Source organism: Eublepharis macularius, chromosome 5, assembly GCF_028583425.1.
Source record: "Eublepharis macularius isolate TG4126 chromosome 5, MPM_Emac_v1.0, whole genome shotgun sequence".
Lineage (NCBI taxonomy): Eukaryota > Metazoa > Chordata > Lepidosauria > Squamata > Eublepharidae > Eublepharis > Eublepharis macularius.
Window position 1 is genome coordinate 35,806,412 of NC_072794.1, and position 12,329 is coordinate 35,818,740.

A 12,329-nucleotide genomic window follows, 5' to 3' on the forward strand; every position below is an offset into this window, starting at 1 on the left:
CGAACAGGGACTCAAGAAAAACCACAAACATGGCCCTGTTCATGAATGTTTGTGTTAGGCTGTTTGTGGGGGCCAGCAGGCTCTCCTCCAGCCATGATCCAAGTCAAGATCCCTACTGCACAACTCCCAGAAACCTGACTTGCGCAGGCACCTGAAAAGGTACCAATAATAAATAATAGCTTGGCCCCAGAGCCTAGCCGCAGACCTGCAACTTGAAGGGGTAGATCCCTATCACACCACTCCCAGAAACCTTACCTGAGCAGGCAGCAGGAAAGGTACAAATAATAAATAATAGCTTGGCCCAGAGCCTGGCAGCAGCCCTAAAACTTGAAGGGGTAGATCCCTATCCCACCACACACAAAGAAAATTCAAGCTCCAATGCACTCTCTCTATCAAAATGCCAACAGCAACTCTCTCCATCTCCACTGTCTGCAAACTAAGCCAGAGCTGGGACCCCACCCCCCTTCTCTTTGCTCCCTTGTAACAAATTTGGAGCTCCAAACTTGAAAGGAAGACCTGCCTATCAAGCTAAATCGGGCTTAGTTTGGGGTTTCCAGGGCAACAGCAGAGTTCAGACAATCCCTGCCTAAGTTGCCAAGGGAATTGATTGCAGGTGCCAGACTGTCTGGCTTGATGAACAGCAATGAACGAGGCTTGCAATGATCACCTGTTCGTTTAGAATGGGGCCTTAAGAACAGCTTGTTCGCGAACAGCAGATTGGGATATCCGTGGCTTTTTTTGGTTCATATTGCTGTTCGTGCCCATCTCTAATAAAGATGACAGAACAATGTAAGTATTATAAAAGAAAACAATCTCAAATAGTTGAAACTCTATGTGGATGAAGACAAAACCTATAGATTCCATTTTCTGAAGAGAATTCACAACACTTTGCTTGGACCCATTGTTGTCCAGGGAAGACAAAGCTATACTGTAGGAGTTCATGAGAAAAGTACCAGCTTAACAATTGGGCTCTTACCTTTGGAAATCTTCACTTTGAAAAGCCTGGCCTTTTGAGTGAGAATCAAGAGTAGGAGAAGATGAAAGACAAAAAATAAAACAGAAAAGTTATAAGGTGGTAAGGTATAAATGTAACAATTTCTGAACACTGCTAGAAAAATTGCTTCAGTTAGAATGTCAAAAGTGTACAAAAAGGATGAGAAAGAGAAATCAATGGGAAGGGAACATGAGGGAAATCAAAATGGTGGTGATTTGCATGGACCATCTTCAAACAATGATGGTTTTTAACATTAAGAGAATATTATATTCTTCCTTTGTTTGAGCACTTTGATTCTCACTGCTAACACCATGCTTTTCAGCCTTAAGGTTAATGGATGCATCTAAAAAAGCTGTTCTAGTATTACACACGATTTTTTCATTCAGCGGTAGTTTGACCAAAAGTCAATGCTAAGGCTTATATGCTTTCACCTCAGTCCTATGGAGGGCTTTTTTTCAGAGGGAATGCAGTGGAATGGAGTCCCCGCACCTCTTGAAAATCGTCACATGGCCAGTGGCCCTGCCCCCTGATCTCCAGACAGAGAGGAGTTTAGATTTCCTTCTGTCCCTTGCCCTAAACTCCCCTCTGTCTGGAGATCAGGGAGTGGGGCCACCAGCCATGTGACCATTTCCACCAAGGGTGATTTAAACTTTAGAAAACTCCCTCCTTGTTCCAGCTGACCCAAAGTGATATCATTGTGTAGTCCTGAGTTCCACCACTGAGTTCCACCACCTCTTTTCCCAGAAAAAAATTCCTAGTCCTATGCATGTTCACTGGTTGATTTGGGGCCTATCTTACAGGCTTGCTGTGGAGATAAAATGTGGAGAAGATCTTCCATGGAGGTTTCAGATGATATATGGGAGGGTAAGCAGCATGGTATAACCCTGTCTCATCAGATCTCAGAAGCTAAGCAGTCAGTCTTTGGATGGGGTTCACCAAGCAAGACTTTGTAGGGAAGTCAATGACAAACCACCTCTGCTTCTAAGTTGTCTTGAAGTCCCCTTATTAGGGTCAGCACAAGTAGGTTGCAACTTGATGGCATGTATGTATGTTTATAGGATATTAGATAAGACCTCTTCCTGATACCCTGGAGAGCTTCTGCTAGTTACAATAGTAGACAGTACTGACCATGATGGAGACCAGAAGTAGTTTCTGGTCTCCATCATGTATAAAGCATTTTTGTTCTATTACCATCTGTAGACATAGTTGAGTTATGTGACAGCAAGTATAACTTGGTTAGTTAAGAACTGATATCCAAAGTACAGATAAAACCAACATTCCAAAGATGATATGCAGACTAAACTATCACAATTAAAATGAATGAAGTAAGAGTTTGGCTAGTGATATTTGGGCGGCTTTTGAGAAGGGGATAAGAATAATGACTGGATATGTTAATACAATTGTGACTTGGATAGCTCAGGAAAGCTCATTCTTGTCAGAAGCTAAGCAGGGCTAGCCTTGGTTAGTAATTGGATGGGAAACCTTCAATGAAGATCTGGTTCACCAAATTGTTATGCAGATTGAAGTAATGGCAAACCACGTCTGTGGTTGAACTAGATGAGATGAATTACACGAGTCTATGCGAGTGGCCAGATTATTTTTTTCCTCACCTTCCCATGTCTTTTTTACCACTGATTAACTCGTGTCCATGGCTCTGCTCTGTGCACATGTCAGCAAAAAAGCAGTTTACATTGACAAGTGTCCGCAGACCATATTAATGAGTCACTGTTGCAAAGTGGTGATTCTGTTTTGCTTCTGCTTCCCTCTTCCTGCACATAAAGGCAATAGGGGACACAGGGGACAGTTACAGGGGATGGTTTAAGCATGTGCAAACTGGCGGTGCATGATGGGATACCATTCCTGTGTCTTGAAGGAGCACAGAAGAAACCCATGCCAGCACGGATACAGGATCAAGTACAGTCTGGCTGTGCTAGTGAGTGTACGGGAAAGCAAAGGGGAGAAAGTAAGTCCGTTTGCATGTTGTTAACGTGTCATTCATATCGTGTAGTCTGGCTCTTAGTCTCTTACCTGGAAAACCCTGCAGGGGTCTTGATAAATTAGGTAAAACTTGATGTCACTTTCCATTGCCATGTCAATATGACACCACCTGTCCAGTGATTAAAGAAACAAGGTGATATCTGTAGATGCCTCCAGGAAATCATAATGGAATGCAGAAACAGTATCTTCTCTCACTACACCAGAATGGCCTGGCAAGTTCACACAAATGCCTGGAGCTTATTCCTTGTATGTTTCAGAGACACCCCCCCCCCCAAATGCTGGTACTCAGTACCAGTAAGTCCTGTCACCAAAAAAACCCTGGTTATACCACTCATTCATCCCATATATCAATAGAAGTAAAGAGGCTTATTCAAGTGGCTTGCCAATGTATTTGGGACATGGCTTATCTCCCCAAGTTCTCAGGTGGATCAAGTTCTCATATTTAGCTTTGAATTTGTGATGTTTGCCATTCCAGAATTATCTATAGTTGTTTTTACATTCACATTTTGAAATCACATGGGAAATCACATGGGAGTTGACTCTCAGTAGTTCCATTTCTACCTGGCATGACAACTCCATAAAGTGGTACTGGGGAACCCCCATTCAGCTCTGTTGTACTTTTCTTATCAATGTTACAGAGTTCTGTCTCAATCCCACACTGAACATCTGTATGAAACCATCGGTTGAAGCTGTCAGGGGATTTCAAACATACTATCACCTTCTCTTTCTCTGCAACATGTTCTTTGTTCTGTAAAATGCTTATGCTGAAACCATTTTCTGTCACCAGAAGTTCCAATCCATGTTTTGTTCTGACAAGGGGTCTTAGGAAAACAGGACAAAGAGTTTCTGAGTACAAAGTGTTAGGACAGTTTGGTCAGATAAATGGGAACAGTGAACTGTGATTGGAGTTGAAAAGATAAAGTAAAACATGTGATTTATCAGTACTCTTGTTTGCCTGCACTCTTTGTCTGTAAGAAGTATACAATGTGTGCTGAAACTCATCATGGGCACTTAGCTCCCTCCAGTGCCACCGACCCCCCCCCCATGCTGGTTTGAGCAAAGTCCACAGCTGTGCAACTTTTGTCTCTGTTCATCTTTGTCTCTTTTTGTACTGTTGGTTATTGTGAGCTCGGTCTTGTTCTAAAAGAAAAGGTTTTCATAGATTTCTGTTTTCAAGTTCCTGTGTTAAAACTGCCAATACATGTTCTGTCCCAAATGAAATTGACTCTCTGCCCCACAGTAAGGGCCAGGTTCCTAACCTAGATGTAGTCACATGAATGTCAAAATACTGTAGATGATCCCAAATACCCTACCTTCATATATGCCATATCAACTTCTATTTACTTTTGAAGTCTGGCTTATTCTCTGCTAAATGAGAGAAGCCTCTTGTTATATGGTTCCTCTGTGGAACCTGAGATCGAGTCAAGTGTTTTCCTTTCCAGTTTCATTGCTGATGATCATATATTATGGCTGGCTTCCTTATCTTTCTAGCATTAAAAATGTGTCTTTGTGTAACGGTAAAATTGATGGTGCTAGGAAGATAAATATTTCATTGGCTCTCAAGGGGAGCTCCCACATCCTCTTTCAAAAGTGTTTTGCTGGTGAAACGGGCTATATATTTAAAGGGAAGGAAGATATAGGTCTACATCATTGAGAAAACAATAGGCATAAATACTAAGGCCTGGCTTGGTTGTACTGAATCTCTCTCTTGTTGCCCTAAGGTGCAACAGCACCTTTTGTTACTCCCCACATTAATGAAGACAAACATTTTCATTCAAATTCTATACGAACACAGAGAGTGAAAAATGACTGGAAGTATCTGTATTTGGAACAAAAAGCAAAAAGAACATATATAACTGTAGAGTTTTAGTAAAATTCTTCATACATAGAATCCCTGTAGCCCTCTCATATGCCAATCTAATACTGCCCAATCACCAAATAAAAGCTTAGCATTTGAGAGTGAATATAATACTCCCTACGCCTCTTCTTTCCAGATGTCAATCTCCCCTCTCTTTCAGTATGTGAGATTATAGTTAGCTTTACATATGCATCAGCATTTTACTAACTATTGGGGGTGTCCACTCACAAAATTATTGAATCAATTATTGTATCAATTCCATATTATATCTTAATTCAGGAAAGATGAGGCCAAGGTAGTTTAGGAGGTGGAGCCGCTAGGGACTGAGGGAACTACACAGTAGGGTCCTGCAAGGATCAGTCTTGACCGTGGTGGTTTTATATATACATACACACCCTCTAGTGGATGTTGGAGTTGGATGCCACCAGTATGCTGGTGACACCCAACTCTACCTTCTACTTGATAAGCAACCAGAAGCAGATCTCTCTTCCTTGGCCCAATGCCTGGATGCCATAGTGGAGTGGCTATGGGGTAGCTGGCTGAAGTTAAATCCTTTGAAACTGAGGACCTATGGCTTGGAAGGACTTTGACTGTGGGGAATTTGTTTTTCTCTCCCATTATTCAACAAAGCCCAGCTTTCTACTGTGGACTCCATGAAGAGTTTGAGGGTTTAGCTTGATTTTAAGATTTCCATTGACAAACAGGTGTACACGGTTGCTAGAACAACATTTTTCCATCTTTGCCAGGCCTGACAACTTTGATCTAAATCTGACCTTGCCACATTGATCCATGCAATAGTCACCTCTTGCGTAGACTACTGCAACTTGCTCTGTGTAGGGCTACTCTTGAAGAAGCTTTGAAGACTTCAGGTGGTGCAGAACGTGGCTGCTAGGTCGCTGACCAAGTCACCATGGTCAATGGTTGTTGGGGGTTTTCCGGGCTGTCTTGCCGTGGTCTTGGCATTGTAGTTCCTGACGTTTCGCCAGCAGCTGTGGCTGGCATCTTCAGAGGTGTAGCACCAAAAGACAGAGATCTCTCAGTGTCACAGTGTGTTTTCCACACTGTGACACTGAGAGATCTCTGTCTTTTGGTGCTACACCTCTGAAGATGCCAGCCACAGCTGCTGGCGAAACGTCAGGAACTACAATGCCAAGACCACGGCAAGACAGCCCGGAAAACCCCCAACAACCATCGTTCTCCGGCCGTGAAAGCCTTCGACAATACATCACCATGGTCAGCTCATATAACACTGGTTACTGATTAGCATCCGAATCCAATTCAAGGTGTTGGTCCTCCTCACTTTTACAGCCCTTCACTTCATATCTTCAGGTCTGCCTTTCCCATTATGAACTCTCCCACCTGCTTTGTTCATCTAAGCCAGGCTTGCTGGGGTGGCATGAGTTTATTCACAAGGAAGAGGGCCTTTACAATTGTGGCACCCTCATGCTCAGCAAAACCTGTTGATGTTTTGTAAAATCTGTAAGGCAGAACTATTCTGGCATTTCTTTGTTATCTAATATTACTTTGTAAGACACAGCAAATTACTGTGCATTTTTATCTATCTGTTTGGTGGTAGATAGTTGGGAGCTCGTTTGGTGTAGTGGTTAAGAGTGATAGGACTCTAATCTGGAGAACTAGGTTTGATTCCCCACTCCGCTATTTGAAGCCAGCTGGGTGACCATGGGTCAGTTACAGCTTGTGGAAGCCCTCTCAACTCCACCCACCTCACAGAGTGATTGTCATGAAGATGATAATAACACACTTTGTAAACTGCTCTGAGTGGACTTTAAGTTGTCCTGAAGGGTGTTATATAAATCAAATGTTATTATTTATTATTATGTTCACAGGGTTTTATAGGCTAGGGTTGGGACTAGAGTAGTTTTTAATTGTGATTTTATTGAATATTATATTTTGTATTGTTTTTAATCATTGTAATTGTTGTGAACTGCTTCAAGATCTTAACTGAAGAGAAGCGGTATAAAAATTGAATAAATAAATAAAATTTGGATTTGGAGACATGTATATTCAATTAGAAAAGGAGAAAATATAGTTCACTCTGCATTAGTACATACTTGAAACAAATGCAAAGATCATTTGGAATAACAGTATTCTATCTGTAGGCCTGTACTATCAGGTAAGGAACTTATGCAAACATTTGATATGAAAAAAATTAACACCTGGCTTGAGGCAGGTTTGATAAGATTAGTAGACTTTACGCATGAGAGGAGAATCTTCTAATATGCTGAAGTTTAATAATGTGGAGGGAGGGAACATCTCCAATTTCCAGAACTTACTGATGAGAAATTATATAAGCACATTGTGGGGACAAATGAATATTTCCCGCCATTTAATTACTTTGAGAGAATATTGAATGAACCAGAGAAACAGAGGACGTTATTGGCAACCCTATACAGATTATTATTGAAGGAAAATGCTAGAGACATAAAACAAAATGGAGAGAAGATTTATGGTTACAGATCAGATAAGATGTCTGCTTTGATCTGTATAAAGATATTAAGAAAGATTCTTGCAATATAATTTAAGAAAAAAATTCATTGAAAGAACTGTATAGGTAGTATTTAACACCAGATAGAGTGGCAAAAATAAGTACATTCAATTATACGGAATGCTGCAGATGTAACGATAACAGAGGAATTTGATAGAATTTGGTAGAGCTGCCTAGTTGCCAGATATTATTGGCAGAGTATTTTGAAATTTATGGAAGAGATGGTAGTTGATGAAAAAAATTCCCTGCTAGGAATAAGGGTTTTAATTAACAAGTTTTTGGTCTCAGTTTATATGAGTATCACGAGTAGACATGGGCACAAATAGAAAAAAAAACCCAAACAAGCTGTTCATTGTTCGTTGCCATCCACGAACAACAAACAACAAACAATGAACAGTAACGAACATGACCCAGTTCACAAACATGTTAGTTGTTCGTTGTTCGTGGCCCTTTAAAGATCCCTTTAAACTATCTGCTGGCAGGTGGCAGGGGGGATTCCCCACCTGCTGCCAGCCAGTGGATAGTTTAAAGGGCCCTTTCCTTCTATGTGCACGGGGCTGGGCCCTTTAAACACCCCACAAACTGACCTTCACAATGTCCTATACCCACCAAATTTGCAGTCAATCATAAATATATTATGTGTTTTTGAAAAAAAGCCTATCATAAGATATCCATCTAAATGGTCCTCAGCAACATTAATTACTCTGTTTAGATGACTAGTATTTTTCACAAATTCACAGGTGTGTGAATTGTTCGGTGCCAAACTGAACAAACCTAGTGATATGGCTCATGTCAGGATGTCACAGTTGAACAAGATAAAATCGACTGTTGAAATGGCCAATGCAATGTTGTGCCACTCTTAGTTATATTATGGAAGAAGGAATAGGTATGTGAAAAGAGTGAAGTAAAGGGGGAAAGAGGAAAAATAATGAACAAGCTTTTTCCTCCTACACTGTGCCTGTATTTCTCTCTCTCTTCCTCCTGCTGATCATGAGAACACGAGTTAGAGCTAGACAGACACATGAGATGAGTGGGATGCCACCCTGGGATGTTGAGGAGGTTCCTCAGACAAGTATTGCAGCTGTTTAGCCCGCTGTGCTCTGTAGTTGCTTCCGGACTATCTGGAAGTGTCAGGGAAAAACATGCAGAGCTGTTGCTAAGTAACAAGAACACAAGCCTTCCTTCTTTCTCTTCACTTGGAGAGATGAGACAACATGAAGAACACAGAGGAAGAAAGAATGGCTGTGGTAGCATTGAGGGAGAGATGGACCATTCAGAAATATGTGTTGAAACACCTTATATAAAACCCAGCTGATTTTCTTCTTTTTCTGAGGTCTTCTGAGCTTTTTCTCTTATTTGTACATGTTGTATAAGGCCAAGAGGTATTCTGTCAAGCCCTAAGCATATGGAAACTAAATTTTGTGGTATGCTCCTTTTCCTTTGCAGCTGAGCTATTTTATTGGCTTCTATGGATCACTTGTTTATTTTAAAGTCTTCCTAATGGTATCACCATTTTGGTATAGAAATGCTTTTTGTTTCCTCTTCTTACAATTACTGACCCATTCCAAATGAAAATTCTCCTGGGTATTTTCTAGGAAACCAAAAGTTGTAGAAGTTCTGATGCTGCTTGAGAGACTATACTTTGCAGAGAATATCATCAATTCTTTTATGCTTGTGGAGCTACACATTGTACAGCTAGTATGTAGTAATTTTAGGATCCAAATGTTCTTGAATTATCTTTCCAGCTGATCCTGTTCAGTTCCTTGAAGATTTGTGAGAAATCTTATGTCGCAGAGTTTATTGTCTATAGCCATAGGCCATCACAAATTTTCCAAACATCACATCAACTAATAAACAGTTAACTTCCAGTATCACAATTTAAAAAGGTTAATTAAAATTAATTAAAACAGTACAGTATACCAAACTATCCCATTAGAACACGCTAAATTTCTTTGGAGAAATCTTACGGTTGCTACCAAAATCTCAGATACAGTGGGTGACCTCTTCTCTGTGATGGCACAATGGCAGTGCAAGTTTGCCCCCCTGCAGAGCACAGATTGCTTCTTCCTTGGCTTTTTAGCACAGACAAATACTTGTTGAAATTCAGGCGGTATTTAAAGTGAACTTGGGGTGGTTTTAATGATTCTGTTAAATATATTGCCCTTTAGTTTTCCCTCACTGTTATTTATTTATTTATTTATTTATTTATTTATTTATTTATTTATTTATTTATTTATTTATAAAATACAAGTGATTGGATTTAAAATTGTAATAACCCGCCTAGGGTTTGGCATTGCCAATGAAAGGCAGGACAGTAATACATAAAAAGAGAAAACATAAACATAATAATAATAACAACAACATTCGATTTATATATTGCCCTTCAGGACAACTTAATGCCCACTCTGAGCAGTTTACAAAGTATATTATTATTATCCCCACAACAAAACACCCTGTGAGGTGGGTGGGACTGAGAGAGCTCCAGAGAGCTGTGACTAGCCCAAGGTCGCCAGCTGGCTTCAAGTGGAGGAGTGAAGAATCAAACCTGGCTCTACAGATTAGAGTCCCGCACCCTTAACCACTACACCAAACTGGTTCCTCCCTTGATGGTTGCCAGGCAGTACAAAATAAAGAGAAATGATAGAAAGCTTATACTGTCCATGGCAAATAAATTTTCCAATAGGTCACTAAAGGAACATAAAGGTTTTCAGCCTTCTGCTTTCCCACTCCTTTCTCCAAATAGCTGTCCAGGATATCTAGTTGTTGACCTGGGATCTAGATAGTTAAACCTTTGAGAAGTTCCAATTACAGATGTAAAGCACTGTTTTTAAGACGATAAGAATAACATTCATTTTTTTAACACAATAGTGGAAAATGTCTGTTTTTCAGAGCAGACATTATGCAACGGGCATTTTCAGATCTGTTTAAGAATGTTACCTTATCATGCCACATGAATTCAGTCTCACAGGGCTGCTGTACTGTCGTGCCATTTAAATAATTGGAGATTAGTATCATTTTCGTGCAAATAGTTTCCTTTAAGTACAGTGCTTTCCATTTTTAAAAAATGTAATAAACTTTTACTTCTTAGTTAACCACAGAAACTCATTTGAAGTTAATGTTACTACAGTGAGTACTGAAAGAATATTTAATAGTATGCCAAATATGGTTAAGTATTGCTTTCATTATATGCATGGCATTTACTAGTATGGTGCACTCAGATCATTTTAGTCTCTTTACCTAATGGCCTTAAGCATGGGGGAGCAGAGGAGGGGGTTGATGGAAATATATATTTCACATGCAAACCAAAGCACAGAATGTGCATTTTGGAGGCCTGTCTCCACAAATGGTGTAATCTGTTTCTGTGCCTATTTTCTCAAAAGTAAGCTCCACTGTGCTCAAAAGGGATTGTTTTTTTAAAAAAAGATTTTTATTTGGTGAGTAAAATTTAATATTACAAATTTTTTGATTAATACCCTCAAGGGATTGTTAACTCTATCTTTAGTGGGGGTGGAAGAGACGGAGAGCCTTGCTACAAGTGACATTTTACACGTGATGGATAAAGGATCATTTTCGCAAGTCTTTCTGGGAACTGAAGTTCCTCTCCCCCACCCCTTTTCCTTTTGTTCCTTCCCCTCGCTGCCTGAAGAGACAGAGAAAGCCTGCGTTAACAGCAACTTTTGCAAATCGTTCCTCCAGTCACAAGCCTGCTCTCAATCATCTTTGGGGCAGGCAGCTGCAACTTTCTCAGCTTTCTCCGGAGCATTCCCCACCCCCAGCAAGACGATTTGCAAAAGGTGATGTTGCCGTAGGCTCTCTCTGTCTCTTCAGGCAGCGAGGGGAAGGAACAGAAGGAAAAGGGGTGGGGGAGAGGAACTTCAGTTCCCAGAAAGACTCGCAAAGATGATCTTTTATCCTTCACGTATAAAATGTCACTTGTAGCAAGGCTCTGAGCCTCAAACTAGGGATCTTACACTTTCACCATCTCTTATGGCAACACAGGCTTTTACACTAACACAGTTGGCGTTTGAATGCAATAAGTTTTTGTTCTATGAGAACACACACACACACAAAATCTTAGTAGAACTGCCACTAAATTTCACCTCAAGCGAATGCCAGGTGAATTTGCAGGGGTTTGCAACTGAAATTTTGAGGGATGTCAAAATAATTTCAAAGTTGATATTCAAATACAAGTTAATATTAGGGGTTTGCAAGGCCTGCCTATTTCGTTAAACCTGATTCGGTTTTAACTGAATCAGGAAACAGTTTCGGTATACAGGGAATACCGAAACAGCAAGCCGATTCGGTATTCGCGTTTCGGCTTGATTCGGCCATTGTTTTCAATGGGAAAACCTTCTCCCGGCTTTCAGGGAGTCTGGGGTGGGGGCATTTTCTGTCCAAATCACACCAAACTTGGCAGAGATCTTCTCCTAACTCTCCTCTAACTACCCTCCAAGGTTCAGAAAGATTGAACTTTGGGGAGCCATGTTATGCCCCCCAAACAAGGTGCCCTCATCCTCCTACACTCTCCATGGTTCTCTATGGGGAAAAACAAGTCATCTTTCTAGGTGACTTTCTAGGTCAACTTTCAGGGGACTTGCTCCCACCTGTCCTCCCACCCTCCACCAAGTTTCAGGCAGATTCCACTTTGGGGGGCCATTTTACGGCCTCCCAAAGAAGGTGTCCCTATCCACATCCACTCCACTATTCCCTATGGGGGAAATAAGAGAGGCTTGTCTGGCTAGGGGTGGCATTTTGCATGCAAAATGCCCCCAAACTTCAGAGGACCTCCTCCTATCTGTCCTCTCTACCTCCACCAAGGCTTAAGCAGATCTCACTTTGGGGGGGCATTTTATGGCCTCCCAAAGATGCTGCTCTTAGCCCCCCCCTTTCTCCAGTATTTCCTATGGGGGAAATAAGAGAGGCTTGCCTGGCTAGGGGTGGCATTTTGCATGCAAAATGCCCCCAACTTTCAG